The sequence below is a fragment of the Chiloscyllium plagiosum genome, chromosome 43 (assembly GCF_004010195.1).
Source record: "Chiloscyllium plagiosum isolate BGI_BamShark_2017 chromosome 43, ASM401019v2, whole genome shotgun sequence".
In the NCBI taxonomy this organism is placed as follows: domain Eukaryota; kingdom Metazoa; phylum Chordata; class Chondrichthyes; order Orectolobiformes; family Hemiscylliidae; genus Chiloscyllium; species Chiloscyllium plagiosum.
The window spans coordinates 15,155,106-15,171,201 of NC_057752.1; the positions used below are offsets into that span (position 1 = coordinate 15,155,106).

At 45.8% G+C, this 16,096-nt stretch overlaps 1 protein-coding gene across 2 annotated transcripts in view; it reads left to right on the forward strand.

The window, feature by feature from the left end:
• The window catches only part of spryd3 (SPRY domain containing 3), a 371,515-nt gene that overhangs the window by 349,338 nt on the left and 6,081 nt on the right, over nucleotides 1–16,096 (forward strand). The gene's annotated exons all lie outside the window — the stretch shown is intronic.

Consider the following 16,096-nt stretch of genomic DNA (forward strand, 5'->3'; position numbering starts at 1 on the left):
AATCTTGCCTAGACTTGGAATGTTATTCAAGATGCAGAATAACTTATTCACAGAACTGAGTGAAGTGTTAAGTGTGGCTCAGTTGGTAGCACTCTTAGAAGAATGTAGATTCAAAGCTCACTTTAGAGTCTTGAGCAGGACAGCTAAACTGACTCTCTAGTGCAGCCTTGAGGAAGTGCCATCTTTTTGAGGAATGATAAAATTGAGGCCCTGCATGGGCCTCAGGTGGGCATGAACATTTCCATGACGTTAATTTTGTCGAAGAAGATGGTAAATCCTTCCCAGTGCCCTGGTCAATATTATCTTTCAAACAACATCACTGAAACAAGATTCATGTGGTATTTGTTCGAGTGTCAACTGTGAGATCTTGCTGTTATGTTCAAATTGAGTCTGCACGAGCACTGACTAGACCTCACCATGCAACATTTTAGGTTTTCTGATGTAGGCAATATGGCCAATTGCTGTTTTAAAAACCCATCTGGTTCACCAGTATCCTACAGGGAAGGAAAATCTACCATCCGGTCTGGCCTCCATGTGACTCCAGACCCAAAGAAATATAGTTGACTCTTAAATTGCCCTCTGCAATGACCAAGCAAGTTGATTCAACTGCGGCAAAGGAATGAAATTTGATGAACCAACTGACATCACTAAGGCACTGAAAACATTGGCAAACATAGCCCTGTCGATCCTGCAAAGTCCTCCTTACTGGGTGCTATTGCTAAAATTGGAAGAGCTGTCTCACAGACTTGTCAATCAATAACCTGACATTATGTGAGAGAATGGATTCCATGAAGATGGCTTATGTCCCAGGAACACCACTGCCACCATCTCTGGACATGTCCAGTACCACTGACAGGCCAAGCACAGCAGAGTTGCCAGCACAGCGGTACATACAGTCCTCTGAGAGTCCTCAACGTTGGCTGTGTACACGATGAACCCCAATGGTATCAGGTCAAACATGGGCAAGGGAAAATCCTTGCTGTAGTAATCTTGCTAGTAATCCTGCTGATTACTATGTATTACCACCTTGCTAATAAACAATTACTCCTGCATCATTCACACATCTTGGATGCATTAAGCATGCCAAGGGCACAAAATTCATTTTTTATTTGTTCATTCATTTTGTGGGATGTGGGCGTTGCTGGCTGGCCCAGCATTTATTGCCCATCCCTTGAGAAGGTGGTGGTGAGCTGTCGTTTTGAACTACTGCAATCCACCTACTGTGGGTTGACCCACAATGACATTAGGGAAGGAATTCCAGGGTTTTGACTGGAAGGAACAGCGATATGTTTCCAAGTCAGAATGGTGAGTGTCTTAGAGGGGAACCTGAGGAGGGTGGCTGGGACATGTTGCCAGGGGTGGTGGTAGAGGTGGGTGCGATAGCGTCATTTAAGACTTATCGAGGCAGATATATGAATGGGCAGGGAGCAGAGTGATACAGATCCTTAGAAAATAGGTAACAGGTTTAGATAGAGGATCTGGATCAGCGCAAGCTTGGAGTGCCAAAGGGCCTGTTCCTGTCTGTAAGTTTCTTTGTTCCTTTCTTGACGGTGGTGGTTTTCCCATTTATCTGCTACCCTTGTCCTTCTAGGTGGAAGTGCTTGTGGGTTTAGAAGGTGTTATCTGAGGATCTTTGGTGAATTTCTGCAGTGCATCTTGTAGATGGTACACACTGCTGCCACTGAGCGTCAGTGGTGGAGGGAGTGGATGCCTGTGAATGTGGTGCCAATCACACGGGCTACTTTGTCCTGGATGGTGTCAAGCTTCTTGAGTGTTGTTGGAGCTGCCCCCATCCAGGCAAGTGGGGAGTGTTCCACCACACTCCTGACTTGTGTATCATAGATGATGGACAGGCTTTGGGAATCAGGAGCTGAGTTACTCACATCAGTATTCCTAGCCTCTGTCCTGCTCTTGTAGTCACTGTGTTTATGTGGTGAGCTGAGTTTCTGATCAGTAATAGCCCTCAGTATGTTGATAGTTGGGGATTCAGTGATGGTAACACCACTGAATGTCAAGGGGGCGGTGGTTAGCTTGTCTTTTAGCGGTGATGGTCATAGCCTGGCATTTGTGTGGTGCGAATGTTACTTGCCACCTGTCAGCCCAAGCTTGGATATTGTCCAGATCTTGTTGCATTTGGACACAGACTGCTTCAGTAACTGAGGAGTTGCGAATGGTGCTGAATATTGTGCAATCAGTAGCGAGTATCCCCACTTCTGACCTTATGATAGAGGGAAAGTAATTAATGAAGCAACTGAAGATGGTTGGGCCTAAGACACTACCCCGAGGAACCCCTGCTGAGATGTCCCGGAGCTGAGATGACTGACCTCCAACAACCATGACCATTTTCCTATGTATCAGTGTGACTCCAACCACCAGAGAGTTTGCCCCCTGATACCCATTGATTCCAGTTTTGCCAGGACGTCTTGATGCCACACTCAGTCGAATGCAGCCTTGATGTCAAGGGCTGTCCCTCTCCCCTCACCTCTGTAATTCAGCTCTTGTCTATGTTTGAACCAAGGCTGTAATGAGGTCAGGAGCTGAGTGACCCTGGTGGAACCCAAACTGGGCAACACTGAGCAGGGTATTGCTGAGCAGGTGCTGCTTGATAGCCCTGTTGGTGACACCTTCCATCACTTTCCTGATGATCGAGAGGAGACTGATCGGGCTGTAATTGACCAGGTTGGATTTGTTCCTGCTTTTTATGTACAGGACACACCTGGGCAATTTTCCATATTGTCGAGTAGATACCAGTGTTGTAACTGTACTGGAACAGCTTGACTAGGGGAGTGGCAAGTTCTGGAGCACAAGTCTTCAGTACTGTTGCTGCAATGTTGTCAGGGCTCATTGTTTTTGCAGTATCCAGTGTCTCCAACCATTGTCTCTAGGTTGGGTGCATCAGTGTCTATCACCAAGTATGCCTTGTGGCACATCTGCTGACCTAGCTGGTTGAGCCCTAAAGGTTAATGATGAAGAACCAACAAGAGGCAAACACTTATTGACGTCATCCTTATTTGCCTGCTGTAGATACATCTGTCCGTGACAGTATCGGTAGGAGTGACCACCCACAAGTCCTTGTGGGGATGAAGTCCAACTGTTACTTTGAGAATACCCTTCATCGTGTTGTCTGGCACTATCACTGTGCAGACTTCAAACAGATCGAGTACCTCAACAGCAATAGAATTGTGCTCCAGCACAATTTGTAAAATCATGGTCCGGTATATCATCCACTCAATGCAGGAGGGCATGCCAGGAGCAGCACCAGGTATACCTGAAGATGAGATGTCAACCTGATGAGAGCTACCAAATACTTGCATGCCACACAGCATAAGCAGCAAGTGAGAGACAGAGCTAAGCAATCCCACAATCAGTGGATCAGAACTAAACTCTGCAGTCCTGCTATGTCCAGTTATGAATAGACAATTAAACAACTCCCTGGAGGAGGCTCCAAAAATGTCTCCATCCTCAACAATGGGGGAACCCAGCACATCCATGCAAAAGCAAAGGCTGAAGCATTCAATGGAGGTTATTCTCACTGTGAAGGCAGGACTTTGTCTCCACAAGGACTATGTGGTGGTCATTCTTACTGATACTGTCATGGACAGATGCATCTCCTGCTGCCAGATTGGTAAGGATGAGGTCAAGTATGTTTCTCCTTCATTTTGGTTCCTTCACCACCTACTGCAAAGTCTACAGATCCTGACAACATTCTGGCAGTAGTACTGAAGACGTTCTCCAGAACCTACCTGCCCATTGCACCATCAGTCTTCTCTCAATTAACAGTAAACTGATGGAAAGGCTTGTCGACAGTGTTATCAAGTAGCACTTCGTGACGGCACCCAGCTTGAGTTCTGCCAGCACCTCTCAGCTCCTGACCTCATTACAGCCTTGTTTCAAAAATGGACAAAAGGTAAATTCCGAAGGTGGGATGGGAGTGACATTCCTTGACCTCAAGGCCGCATTCAACCGAGTGCAGCATCAAGAAGCCAATTGGAATCAAGGATAAATGTTACTTGGAGTCATAGCTGCCACAAATGAAAGTGGCTGACATTGTTGGAGGTCAGTTGTCTCAGTTCCAGGACATTTCTGCAGGGATTCCTCAGGGTAATGTCGTAGGCCCAATCATCATCATCAATGACTTTTCCTTCAACATAATGTCAGAAGTGGTGATCATTGAACAATGTTCAGCACCATTCATCACTCCTCAGATACTGAAGCAGTCCATGTCCAATTGCAGAAAGTCCTGGACACTTGGGCTGACAAGTAGCAAGGAGAAAGTGAGGTCTGCAGATGCTGGAGATCAGAGTCGAGAGTGTGTTGCTGGAAAAGCACAGCAGGTCAGGTAGACAATAGGTGCAGGAGTAGGCCATTCAGCCCTTCGAGCTTGCACCGCCATTCAATATGATCATGGCTGATCATTCCTAATCAGTATCCTGTTCCTGCCTTATCTCCATAACCCTTGATTCCACTATCTTTGAGAGCTCTATCCAACTCTTTCTTAAATGAATCCAGAGACTGGGCCTCCACTGCCCTCTGGGGCAGAGCATTCCACACAGCCACCACTCTCTGGGTGAAGAAGTTTCTCCTCATCTCTGTCCTAAATGGTCTACCCCGTATTTTTAAGCTGTGTCCTCTGGTTCGGCACTCACCCATCAGCGGAAACATGTTTCCTACTGTCAGAGTGTCCAATCCTTTCATAATCTTATATGTCTCAATCAGATCCCCTCTCAGTCTTCGAAACTCAAGGGTATACAAGCCCAGTCGCTTCAGGTAGTATCCAAGGAGTAGGAGAGTAGACATTTTGGGCCAGAGCCCTTCATCAGAAAGTGTTCTTGATGAAGGGCTCTGGCCTGAATCGTTGATTCTCCTGCTCCTCGGATGCTGCCTGACCTGCTGTGCTTTTCCAGCAACACACTCTTGACAAGTGGCAAGTAGCATTCACACCACACAAGTGCCGGGCAATGATCATCTCCAGCAAGGGACAATCTAACCATCAACCCTTGACATTCAATGGAATTACCATTGCTGAATCTCGCATTATCAAGATCCTGGGGTCACCATTGACCAGAAACTCAACTGGACGCACTACATAAATACTGTCTGTAGAAGAGCAGAACAGATGCTAGGAATCCTGCAGTGAGTAACTCAACTTCTGACTCCCCAAAGCCTGCCTGTCATCTATAAGGCACAAGTCAGGAGTGTGATGGAATACTCCCCACTTTCCTGAATGAATACAGCTCCAACAACACTCAAGAAGCTCGACACCATCCAAGACAAAGCTGTCCCTTTGATTCTTATTCTATGCTTCACCTTAAACACTCACTCCCTCCACTATTAACACAATGTGTGCCTCTGCAAGATAGACTGCAACAACTCATCAAGGCTCCTTAGACAGCACCTTCCAAACCCATGTCTTCTACCATTTGGTGGGGCAAGGGCAGCAAATACATGGGAATACTGCAATCTGTTAAATTCCTCTCCAAGCCACACATTATTCTGACTTGGAAATGTACTACAATTCCTTCATTGTCGCTGGGTCAAAATCCTGGAACTCCCTCTCTAACAGGATTATGGGTCTACCTACAGCACATGGACTGCAGCAGTTCAAGGAGGTAGTTTACCATCACCTTCTCGAGCAACTAGGGATGGGCACTAAATGCCTGGCCAGCGATGCCCACAGCCCATGAATGAATAAACATAATTGAATATCCTTGAAGAAAGCAGACCTGTAAGATTAGCATTAAGCATTGCTGCAAGAAGAGCATTAGGGTGGATAAGTTCCCAAGGCCTGATCGTATCTACCCCAGGTTATTGAGAGAGGAGATCGCTGGGGCCTTGACCAAGATCTTTAAATCCTCATTAGCCACTAGAGAGGTCCCAGAAGACTGATGAGCAGCCTGTTCAAGAAGGGAAATAGGGATAATCCAGGAAACTATGGACCGGTGAGTCTCTCATTTGTGGTTGGGAAGCTATAAGAGAGAATTCTTAGGGATAGGATTTACACACATTTGGAAAAGTGTGGCCAATTTAGGGGCAGTCAGAATGGCTTTGTACAAGGCAAGTCAAATCTTACTAACTGGATTGAGTTTTTTGAGGAATTTTCCCTGGAGCATTGGAGGCTGAGGGGTGATCTTAGGCGAGGTTTATAGAATCATGGATAGGGTGAATAGACAAGGTCTTTTCCCCAAGGGCATCCAAAGCTAGAGGTCATAAGTTTAAGGTGAGAGGGGAAAGATATAAAAGGGACCTAAGTTTTCATGCAGAGGGTGGTGCATGTATGGAATGAGCTGCCAGAGGAAGTGGTGGAGGCTGGTACAGTTACAACATTTAAAAGGCATCTAGATGGGTATATGAAAACTGAGGGTTTAGAGGGATGTGGTCCAAATGCTAGCAAATGGGACTAGATAATTTAGGATGTCTGGTTGGCATGGGCCAGTTGGACTGAAGGGTCTGTTTCCATGCTGTACAGCTCTATGGCTCTATGTGACAAAAGTAATCAATGAGGGTAGAACAGTGGATATTGTCTGCATGGGTTTTAGTAAGGCTTTTGACAAGTCCCCTCATGGTAGGCTCATCCAGAAGATTAAGATGCGTGGGATTCACAATGACTCGGCCGCGTGGATTCAGAATTGGCTTGCCCATAGAAGGTAATGGTGGAAGGGTGTTTTTCAGGCTGGAGGTCCATGACTAGTGGTGTTCCATAGAGATCTGTACTGGGACCTCAGCAGTTTGTGATTTAGAAAAAATGACTTGGATGAAACTGTAGGTGGGTGGGTTTGTAAGTTTGCAGACAATACAAAGATCAGTGGAGTTGTGGAAAGTTGTCACAAGATACAGCAGGACATAGATCAGTTGCAAATATCAACGGAGAAATGGCAGATTGAGTTTAATCCGGGTACATGTAAGGTGCTGCACTTTGGGAGATCAAATGTCAAAGAAAAGTATACAGTTAATGGCAGGACCCTGAATAGTATTGATGTACAGAGGGATCTTGTGGTTCAAGTCCATAGCTCTGTGAACGTGGCCAAGCAAGTGGATTGACTGGTAAAAAAGGTGTATGGCATGCTTGCCTTTATTGGTCGGGGAATTGAATACAAGAGTCAGGATGTCATGTTGCAGCTTTATGAGACTTTGGTTAGATCACACTGAAGTATTATGTTCAAATTTGGTCGCCACATTACAGGAAGGATAATGGAGGCTTTGGAGAGGGTGCAGAGGAGATTTACCAGGGTGTTGCCTGGATTAGAGGGTATGAGCTATCAGGACAGACTCTGGAGCTGCAGAGGCTGAAGGGAGACTTGGTAGATGTCTATAAAATCATGAGATGCATAGATAGAGTTTCACGGTCAGAATCTTCTTTCTCGATTTGAAAGGTCTAATACTAGGGGGCATGCATTTAATCTGGGGCGGGGGAGGGAGTTCAAGGGAGATGTGAGGGGCAACCTTTTTAACACAGAGTGGTAGGAGTGTGGAACGGACTGCGGGATGGAGGTAGAGGCAAATGCATTAGGGTCGTTTAAGGGATTTTTAGATAAGCACATGAATAAGCAAGGAATGGAGGGATATGGACCAAGGACAGACAGAAGGGATTAGTTTAATTTGATGTCATTTTCGGCACAACATCGTGGGCCGAACAGCTTGTTCCTGTGCTGTATATTTCGATGTTCTATTAGAATCATAGAGTTCTACAATGTAGAACAGGTAATTCGGTCCATCAACTCTTTGTAAACAAAAGCTACTGTAAATCTACACTCATCCCACGTTCCAACAATTGGCCTGTAGCCTTGAATGTTATGTTCAAACACTCATCAGTGTATTTTTTTTTGAGGTTTCCTGCCTCAACTTACCCTCCCAGGCAGTACATTCCAGACCCCCATCACCCTTTGCGGGAAAACGTTTTTCCTTGAATCTATTCCAAACCTCCTTAAAAGTATGCCCTTTGTTATTGATCTTTCTATCCATCTATCTGGTTGGGATGCTGTTCAGAGGATCAATGTAGACTCAATGGACCAATGGCCTGCCTCCACACTGTAGGGGTTTTATGAGCCTATGATCCTGTCTGTGCCCACCCTCCCTTAATTATATACACCTCAAACAGGTCCCCTCTGAACCTTTTCAGCCCTCCCTGCTCTTATAATCTATGCTAAGCTCTGCCCTGTGGCCATCCAGTTCAACTTCCCCCTCGCACTCCCCCAAGGACATGCAAATCCTGGGCCTCTTCCACCGCCAAATCAAAGCCACCCACCAACTGAAGGAAGAACACTTCACCTTCCGCCTCAGGGCCCGACAACCGCACAACATCAACACTGACTTCAGTTTCTAAATATCCCCTCCCACCACCTCATACTTGGCACCACCCTCTTGACCTGTCCTACCTGTACATCTTCCTTCCCACCTATCCACTCCACCCTCCCCACTGACCTATCACAATTACCTCCCACCTGCATCCATCTATCACCATCCTATCTACCTTCCCAGCCACACCCCCACCCCCCATTTATTCTCTCATCCCCCTTCCCCCTCCCTTTTCCTGATGAACGGCTTATGCCCGAAAAATTAATTTTCCTGCTCCTCGGATGCTGCCTGACCTGCTGTGCTTTTCCAGTACCTCACATTTTGACTTGCAGCAGACAAAGGCAAGCATCCTGTGTGCCTTCTTAATTACCCTGTTCACCTGTCCTGCCTCCTCAAGGATCTATGGATGAACACCCCAAGATCCCTATGTTCCTCTGAGGTTCCTAATGTTCTACCATTCATTGAGTACTCCCTCGTCTTTTTACTTCTTCCAGAGTGCATCACCTCACATTTAGAGGGTTAAATTCTTTCTCATACTGATCTGTCCGTCTGGCCAACGTCAGACGGACAGATCACCACCTTCCTCATTGTCAACCAACCGTTAATCTTTGTGTCATCCACAAACTTACCTATCGTTCCCCTCCCTCCATTTTCTCATCCACATCGTTTAAACATATTACAAACAATAATGGACCCAGCAGTGATTCCTGTGGCACGTCACTGCACACCAGCCTCCAGTCACACAACCAGCTTTCTACTATCACTAGCTGTCTCCTGTCAATAAGCTAATTTTAGATTCAACTTGCCAAATAACTCTGGATCGCATGTCCTTTTAGCTTAGAATATAGAACAGCATGCCACAGTACAGACCCTTTGGCCCTCGATGTTTTATCCTACTCGAAGATCAAACTAACCTACAATACCCTTCATTTTACTATCATCCATGTCCCTATCCAAGTGTTGCTTAAATGTCTTAGTCTGTTTCTTATGTGGGACCTTGTGAAAGGATTTTCTGATATCCACATGAACTACATTAACTGCCCTACCATCACCTACACACCTGATCACCTCTTCAAAAATTCCTCAAACGTATTAGGCATGACCTCCCTCTGACAAAGCCATGTTGACTATCTCTTTTTAAACCTTGCCTGTGCAAGGAGAGGTTAATTCTCTGCTTCAGAATTTTCTCCAATAGTATCCCTAACACCCTTCTTGAAAAGTAGAGCCACATTAATTGTCCTCCAGTCCTCTGACAAACTTCCCTGTCGCCAGAGAGGAATTTAAAATTTGGCTTAAAGTCCGTATAATTTCCTCCTTCACCTCCCACAGCAACCTGGATACAATACATTCGCCCTGGGGATTTGTTTACTTTTGAGCTCACTAAAACCTCTAATACCTCCTTACCCTGTGTCAAGCAGATGAAGAATCTCACAGTCCATCTACCCGAATTTTGTACCTGCAACCTCTTTTACCAAAGTGAAGACAGATGTGAAGCAGTCCTTTACCACCTGACTGATGTCCTCCAGCTCTACTGATGGTCCCTAGGTCCCTAATGGGCCCTATTCATTTCCTGGATATCCTCTTCCCCTTGATATATTTCATAGAATATACAGTGCAGAAAGAGGCCATTTAGCTCACTGAGTCTGCACCAACCCTCCAAAGAGTATCTCACCCAAACCCAGCTCCCCATCCTATCCCTATAACCCCATATTTAACATGGCTAATCCACCTGACCTGCACACTCCTGGACACTGGGTAATTTAGCACAGCCATTCCATCTAATCTGAACATCTTTGGACTGTGGGAGGAAACCGGAGCACCCGAGGGAAACCCATGCAGACACAGGGAGAATGTGCAAACTCCACACAGACAGTCACCCGAGGCTAGAATTGAGTCTGGGTCTGTGGTGCTGTGAGGCAGCAGTGCCATGATGCCACTTGTAGAATACCTTGGGATTCTCCCTAATCTGACCCACCAGTACCTATTCATGCTCCTCTTTGTTCTCCTAATTGCTTTCTTAATTTCCCCTTTTTCTCGGACCCCCATTGATCCCTGTGTACCTGTTAAAAGCCTCTCTCTTCCTTTTTATCTAGTCCTGAATATTCTTCGACATCCAGGGTCCTTCGAGCTTGTTGCTCCTACATTTCACCCGAAAGGAAAGGTGTTTGGCCTGTACTTTCTCCAATTCTGTTTTGAATACCCTCCCACTGTTCTGCTGTAGGTTTACCCAGAAGTAGTTAGTCCCTGTCTACTTTGCTTGTGGCCAGCTGGTTTGTGGTGTAGAGTGATGCTAATAGCGTCGATTCAATTGCCGCACCAGCTGAGCTTACCATGAAGGACTATCCTTCTCCACCTCTCCATTTGCCTGAGACATGGTGACCCTCAGGTTAAACTGTCTCTCTGTCTGTCTCTCTGTCTGTCTCTCTCTCTGTCTCTCTCTCTGTCTCTCTCTCTGTCTCTCTCTCTGTCTCTCTCTGTCTCTGTGTGTGTCTCTGTCTCTCGTAGGACAATGGTTTTGAATAAAATCTGTCTTCCCCAACTCCAAAATACTTTTCCATGGGTTATCTTTTTCCTTTTCCATAACCACCTTAAAATGTCCACTGATGCGCTCATCATCACTACAATGCTTCCTCACGGTCACCTCAACCACTTGTCTGACTTCATTCCCCAGAATTCGGTCTGGTACTGCACCGTCCCTTATAGGATCATCTACATGTTGATATAAAAAGCTCTCCTGAATACATTTCAAGAAATCTGCCCTCTCTGAACCCTTTATATTACAGTTATCCAAAGTAATGTTGGGGAAGTTGAAATTGCCTAACATTATTGCCATTCCTGATGAAGGGCTTCTGCCTGAAACATGAATCTCCTGCTCCTCAGATGCTGCCTGCCCTGCTGTGTTTTTCCAGCGCCACACATTTTGACTCTGACCTCCAGCATCTGCAGTCCTCACTTTCTCTCAGTTAATATAATTATCCTGTTATTGTTTTTGCATACCTCAGTGAATTTTTGTCATATCCGCTCCTTTATTGCCCTCTGACTGTTTGGGGGCCTATAATGTATTCCAAACAGTGTGACTGCCCCCTTTTTATTCCTAAGTGCTCCCCACAAAGCCTCATTTAATGGCTCTTTCAAGATATCATCCTGCCTTTCTGCAGGAACTAACCTCTTATTAAATAATGCAACGCCACTTCTTTTGTTATACCCTCCACATTTCTATGACGACAACAACATCACATTCCACTGGCAGTCCATGCCCTTAACTCATCGTTTTATCTATAATACTTCTAGCATTAAAGTAGAGGCCATTCAGCCTCGCCTTACTCCATGATATCTCAACATGGATGAACCCTGTCTGCCTTGGTTCCTACAGTATACAATATCCTTTTGTTGTCACATGTATTCCATTGTACAAGTACAGTGATAAGCTTTTACAATAGCTGCCTTTTCATAGCGGCATCTTAGGTATAAGTACCTAGGTACGGCTCGTGGATATAGCAGAGGAATAAAAGTAGTTGCATTACTTAGAGTTGAAAAATAAGTAAAACTAGGCTGAAAAAATAGAAAAACATTAAAGGGTTGACATTACAATAAGGTAGGAAATTTTAAATAGATATTACAGTGTAGCACCTCAGCACAGGGCCTCCACACATGGTCTGACCACCTGCACCAGACCACAGTCCAACAGCTGTCTCCACTCTGCTCCAACCTTCAATTGTTGCAAAAAGACTGGAAAGTTTGAGTGCTCTTACACATGGTGACAGATGAGCCACTGAAACTAGAGATTTGAGTTGGTCCAGTTTTGATAACAGGTATGGAAGGAGTGCCTTGGAAGTAGTCCTGAAATCTATTGCAAATCTGGATAGTCCACGGGTGTCATCACCGAAAGACTATGTTGAAGACTTTTTCAAAGATGTTTGACAGGGATTAATTGGTGTAGGTTTGATAAATATGGAAGACCATTCAGGCCTTCTCACATTGGATAAAGACTACAACAGCTTTGGCAAATTCTTGAATTGAATCCTTGGTATGGAGGTACACCAACAGAATGCTCTCTTCCAGTATTTTTCAGACAATTTAAATGCTCTCATTCAGAATGCAAAGAAGAATGGAAGATATGGTCTGGGAATTTTGGATCTGGGTTCCAGGAACAAAAGGGTGAAGAAATGAGAAGCAAAGAAATTCTGAACTCCAGGGTATTCTGTATCAGGAGATGTTGAAATTTATGCTAGAAGTGTCGAAAGAGGCATGTTCTGGGAAGAAGCTACAAAGATTTGGGCAGAGCAAACTGGAATAGATGATGGCTTCCATTTGTCAGTGCAGATAAGGAATAAGACAGCAATTCTGGTTAAGGAAGTTGACAGCAAGAAGAGACTGTTCATGATGTACCAACCAAGCAACTCAAATTAGAGACTTACATTAAACTAAAAAAGAAATATAAAAAGGTAACATCTGCAGAAGCAGAGTCACATTGGTGGAACAGTACAAGTCATCTACAGAAACTTGTACTCATGCATATTGACGTGGAAACTGCAAAAAAGTAAGCCTTCGAATGGTTTGTGAAGTCGCGCTGAGGTGCTGCACTGACCATGTCCTCTGTGGGTGACCAAACAGGTGTATGAGGATAAAGCGGTTAATGTGATGTGTATGGATTTCAGTAAGGTATTTGATAACGTTCCCCACAGTATGCTATTGCACAAAATACAGAAGCAATGGATTGAGGGTGATTTAGTGGTTTGGATCAGAAATTGGCTAGCTGAAAGAAGACAGGTTGATGGGAAATATTAATCCTGGAGTACAGTTATTCATCGTGTACCGCACAGGGTCTGTTTTGGGTCCACTGCTGTTTGTCATTTTTATAAATGATCTGGATGAGAGCATGGATGGATGGGTTAGTAAATTTGCGCATGACACTAAGGTCAGTGGAATTGTGGAATAGTGCAAAAGGATGTTGTAGGTTCCAGAGGGACATAGATAAGCTGCAGAGCTGGGATGAGAGGTGGCAAATGGAGTTTAATGTGGAAAAATGTGAGGTGATTCACTTTGGATGGAGCAACAGGAATGAAGAGTACTGGGCTAATGGTAAGATTCTTGGTAGTGTAGATGAGCAGAAAGATCTCGGTGTCCATGTGCATAGATCCCTGAAAATTGCCACCCAGGTTGCTGGGGTTATTAAGAAGGCATACAGTGTGTGAGCCTTTATTGGTAGAGGGATTGAGTTTTGGAGCCATGTGGTCATGCTGCAGCTGCACAAAACTCTGGTGTAGCTGCACTTGGACTATTGTGTACAGTTGTGGTCACCACATTATAGGAATGATGTGGAGGCATTGGAAAGGGTTCAGAGGAGATTTACTGGAATGTTGCCTGGTATGGAGGGTAGGTCTTGATTAGATTACTTACAATGTGGAAACAGGCCTTTTGGCCCAAGTCCACACCGACCCTCTGAAGAGCAATCCACCCAGACCCATTCCCCTACATTTACCCCTTCACCTTACACTACGGGCAATTTAGCATGGCCAATTCACCTAACCTGCACATCTTTGGACTGTGGGAGGAAACCGGAGCACCCGGAGGAAACCCACGCAGACACGGGGAGAATGTGCAAACTCCACGCATACAGTTGCCCGAGGTGGGAATTGAACCTGGGTCTCTGGCGCTGTGAGGCAGCAGTGCTAACCACTGTGCCAAAAAAGTGAGAGACTTGAGGCTGTTTTTGTTAGAGAGAAGAAGGTTGAGAGCTGACTTAATTGAGACATGTAAGATAATTAGAGGGTTAGATAGGGTGGATAGGGAGAGCCTTTTTCCTTGGATGGCAATGGCTAGCATGAGGAGGCATAGCTTTAAATCGAGGGGTGATACATATAGGACAGATGTCAGAGGTAGTTTCTTTGCTCAGAGTAGTAGTGGAATGCACTATCTGCAACAGTTGTAGACTCGCCAACATTACGGGCATTTAAATGGTCACTGGATAAACATATGGATGAGAATCGAATAGTGTAGGTTAGATGGGCTTCAGATTGGTTCCACAGGTGGGTGTGACATTGAGGGCCGAAGGGCCTGTACTGTGCTGTAATGTTCTATGTTCTATTTTCCAAGTTCTAACCCCCTTTCTGCTTCAGACCGGCACTCAGCTGCTCCAAGGTAACTGGCTGGATTAACAGAGAATTCCTGAAGAAGGGCTTATGCCCGAAACGTCGATTCTCCTGTTCCCTGGATGCTGACTGACCTGCTGCACTGTTCCAGCAACACATTTTCAGCAAAGAACATTTACAGTCCAGGAACAGGCCCTTCGATCCTCCAAGTCTGAGCCGATCCAAATCTACTCTCTAAACCTATCGCCTAATTCCTAAGCATTTGTATCCTTCTGCTCCTCACCTACTCCCTGTTGCCTCTACATCTTTCCATAATCTGTATACCTATTTGTTCTTCTACCTCACACTCACTGTTGGGAGGCCTGTAATACAGCCCCAACAATGTAACTGCACCCTTCTTATTTCTCAGCTCCACCCATAATGCCTCACTACCCAAGCCCTCCATAGTGTCCTCCTTTAGCACAGCCGTGATATTACCCCTGACCAGCAATACAACTCCTCCCCCCCCTTTTTACTTCCCTCCTGTCCTGTGTGAAGCATCTATATCCTGGAACATTCAGTTACCAATCATGCCCTTCCTTCAACCAAGTCTCTGTGATTTGTAAGGGATTGCCTCCATCGTGCTGGTCTCCGTCCGGCACTTGCTGCCTGCATGATACTCCGGGGCTGCTTCACCGTGTGCTGCTGCTCAGCTGCCTTTATTATATGATGCGGTGTTCCTATTTTACTAATGCATTGTGTCCCCTCCCCTTGCTGAACTTCTTTAAACTCCTCCCAACGCCTGTAGCAAACCCTCCCACAACTATCCCATCTGTAGAGCTCCCACCTTCCCCAGAAATGGTTTCAGTGATCCAGGAATATAAAGCCCTCCCACATTAGCTCTTGACCCAGGCATTCATCTACTGTATTCTCCTGTTTCTGTACTCACTAACCCATGGCACTGGGAGTAATCCAGAGATTACAACCTTTCAGTACCTAATTTTAGTCTGCTCCCAGTTCCCTGAATTCTTGACCTCATCCCTCATTCTACCTATATCATTGATACCAACATGTACCATGATGTCGTCATCTTCAGCCTGCCCTGCAGCTATTCAGTGACATCCCTGGCCCTTGCACCAGTGAGGCAATACACCATCCTGGAGTGCAGTCTGCGGCCGCTGAAATCCTTGTCTGTTCTCCGAACTAAGGAATCCCCTATCACGATCACTCCAGCTTTCTTCTTCTTCCCCTCCTGTACAGTAAGGTCACTTGTGGTGTCAGAAGTTTAGCTCTGTCTGCACTCCCTTGAGGAACTAGCGCTGTCATCAGCTTCTGGAAAGGAAAATTAATTTGAGAGTGGGACCCCAGGGGTCTCCTGCTATACCTGCCTGTTTCTCTTTGACTAGTTTATGGGCCTCCTTCTTCAAGAACGTACAACCCAGATGGCCTCCTTCTTCAAGGACCGCAATTTCCCCCCCGACGTGGTCGACGATGCCCTCCACCGCATCTCTTCCACTTCCCGCTCCTCCGCCCTTGAACCCCGCACCTCCAACCGCCACCAGGACAGAACCCCACTGGTCCTCACCTACCACCCCACCAACCTCCATGTACAGCGCATCATCCGCCGTCACTTCCGCCACCTCCAAACGGACCCCACCACCAAGGATATATTTCCCTCCCCTCCCCTACCAGCACCCCGTAAAGACCACTCCCTCCGTGACTCCCCCGTCAGA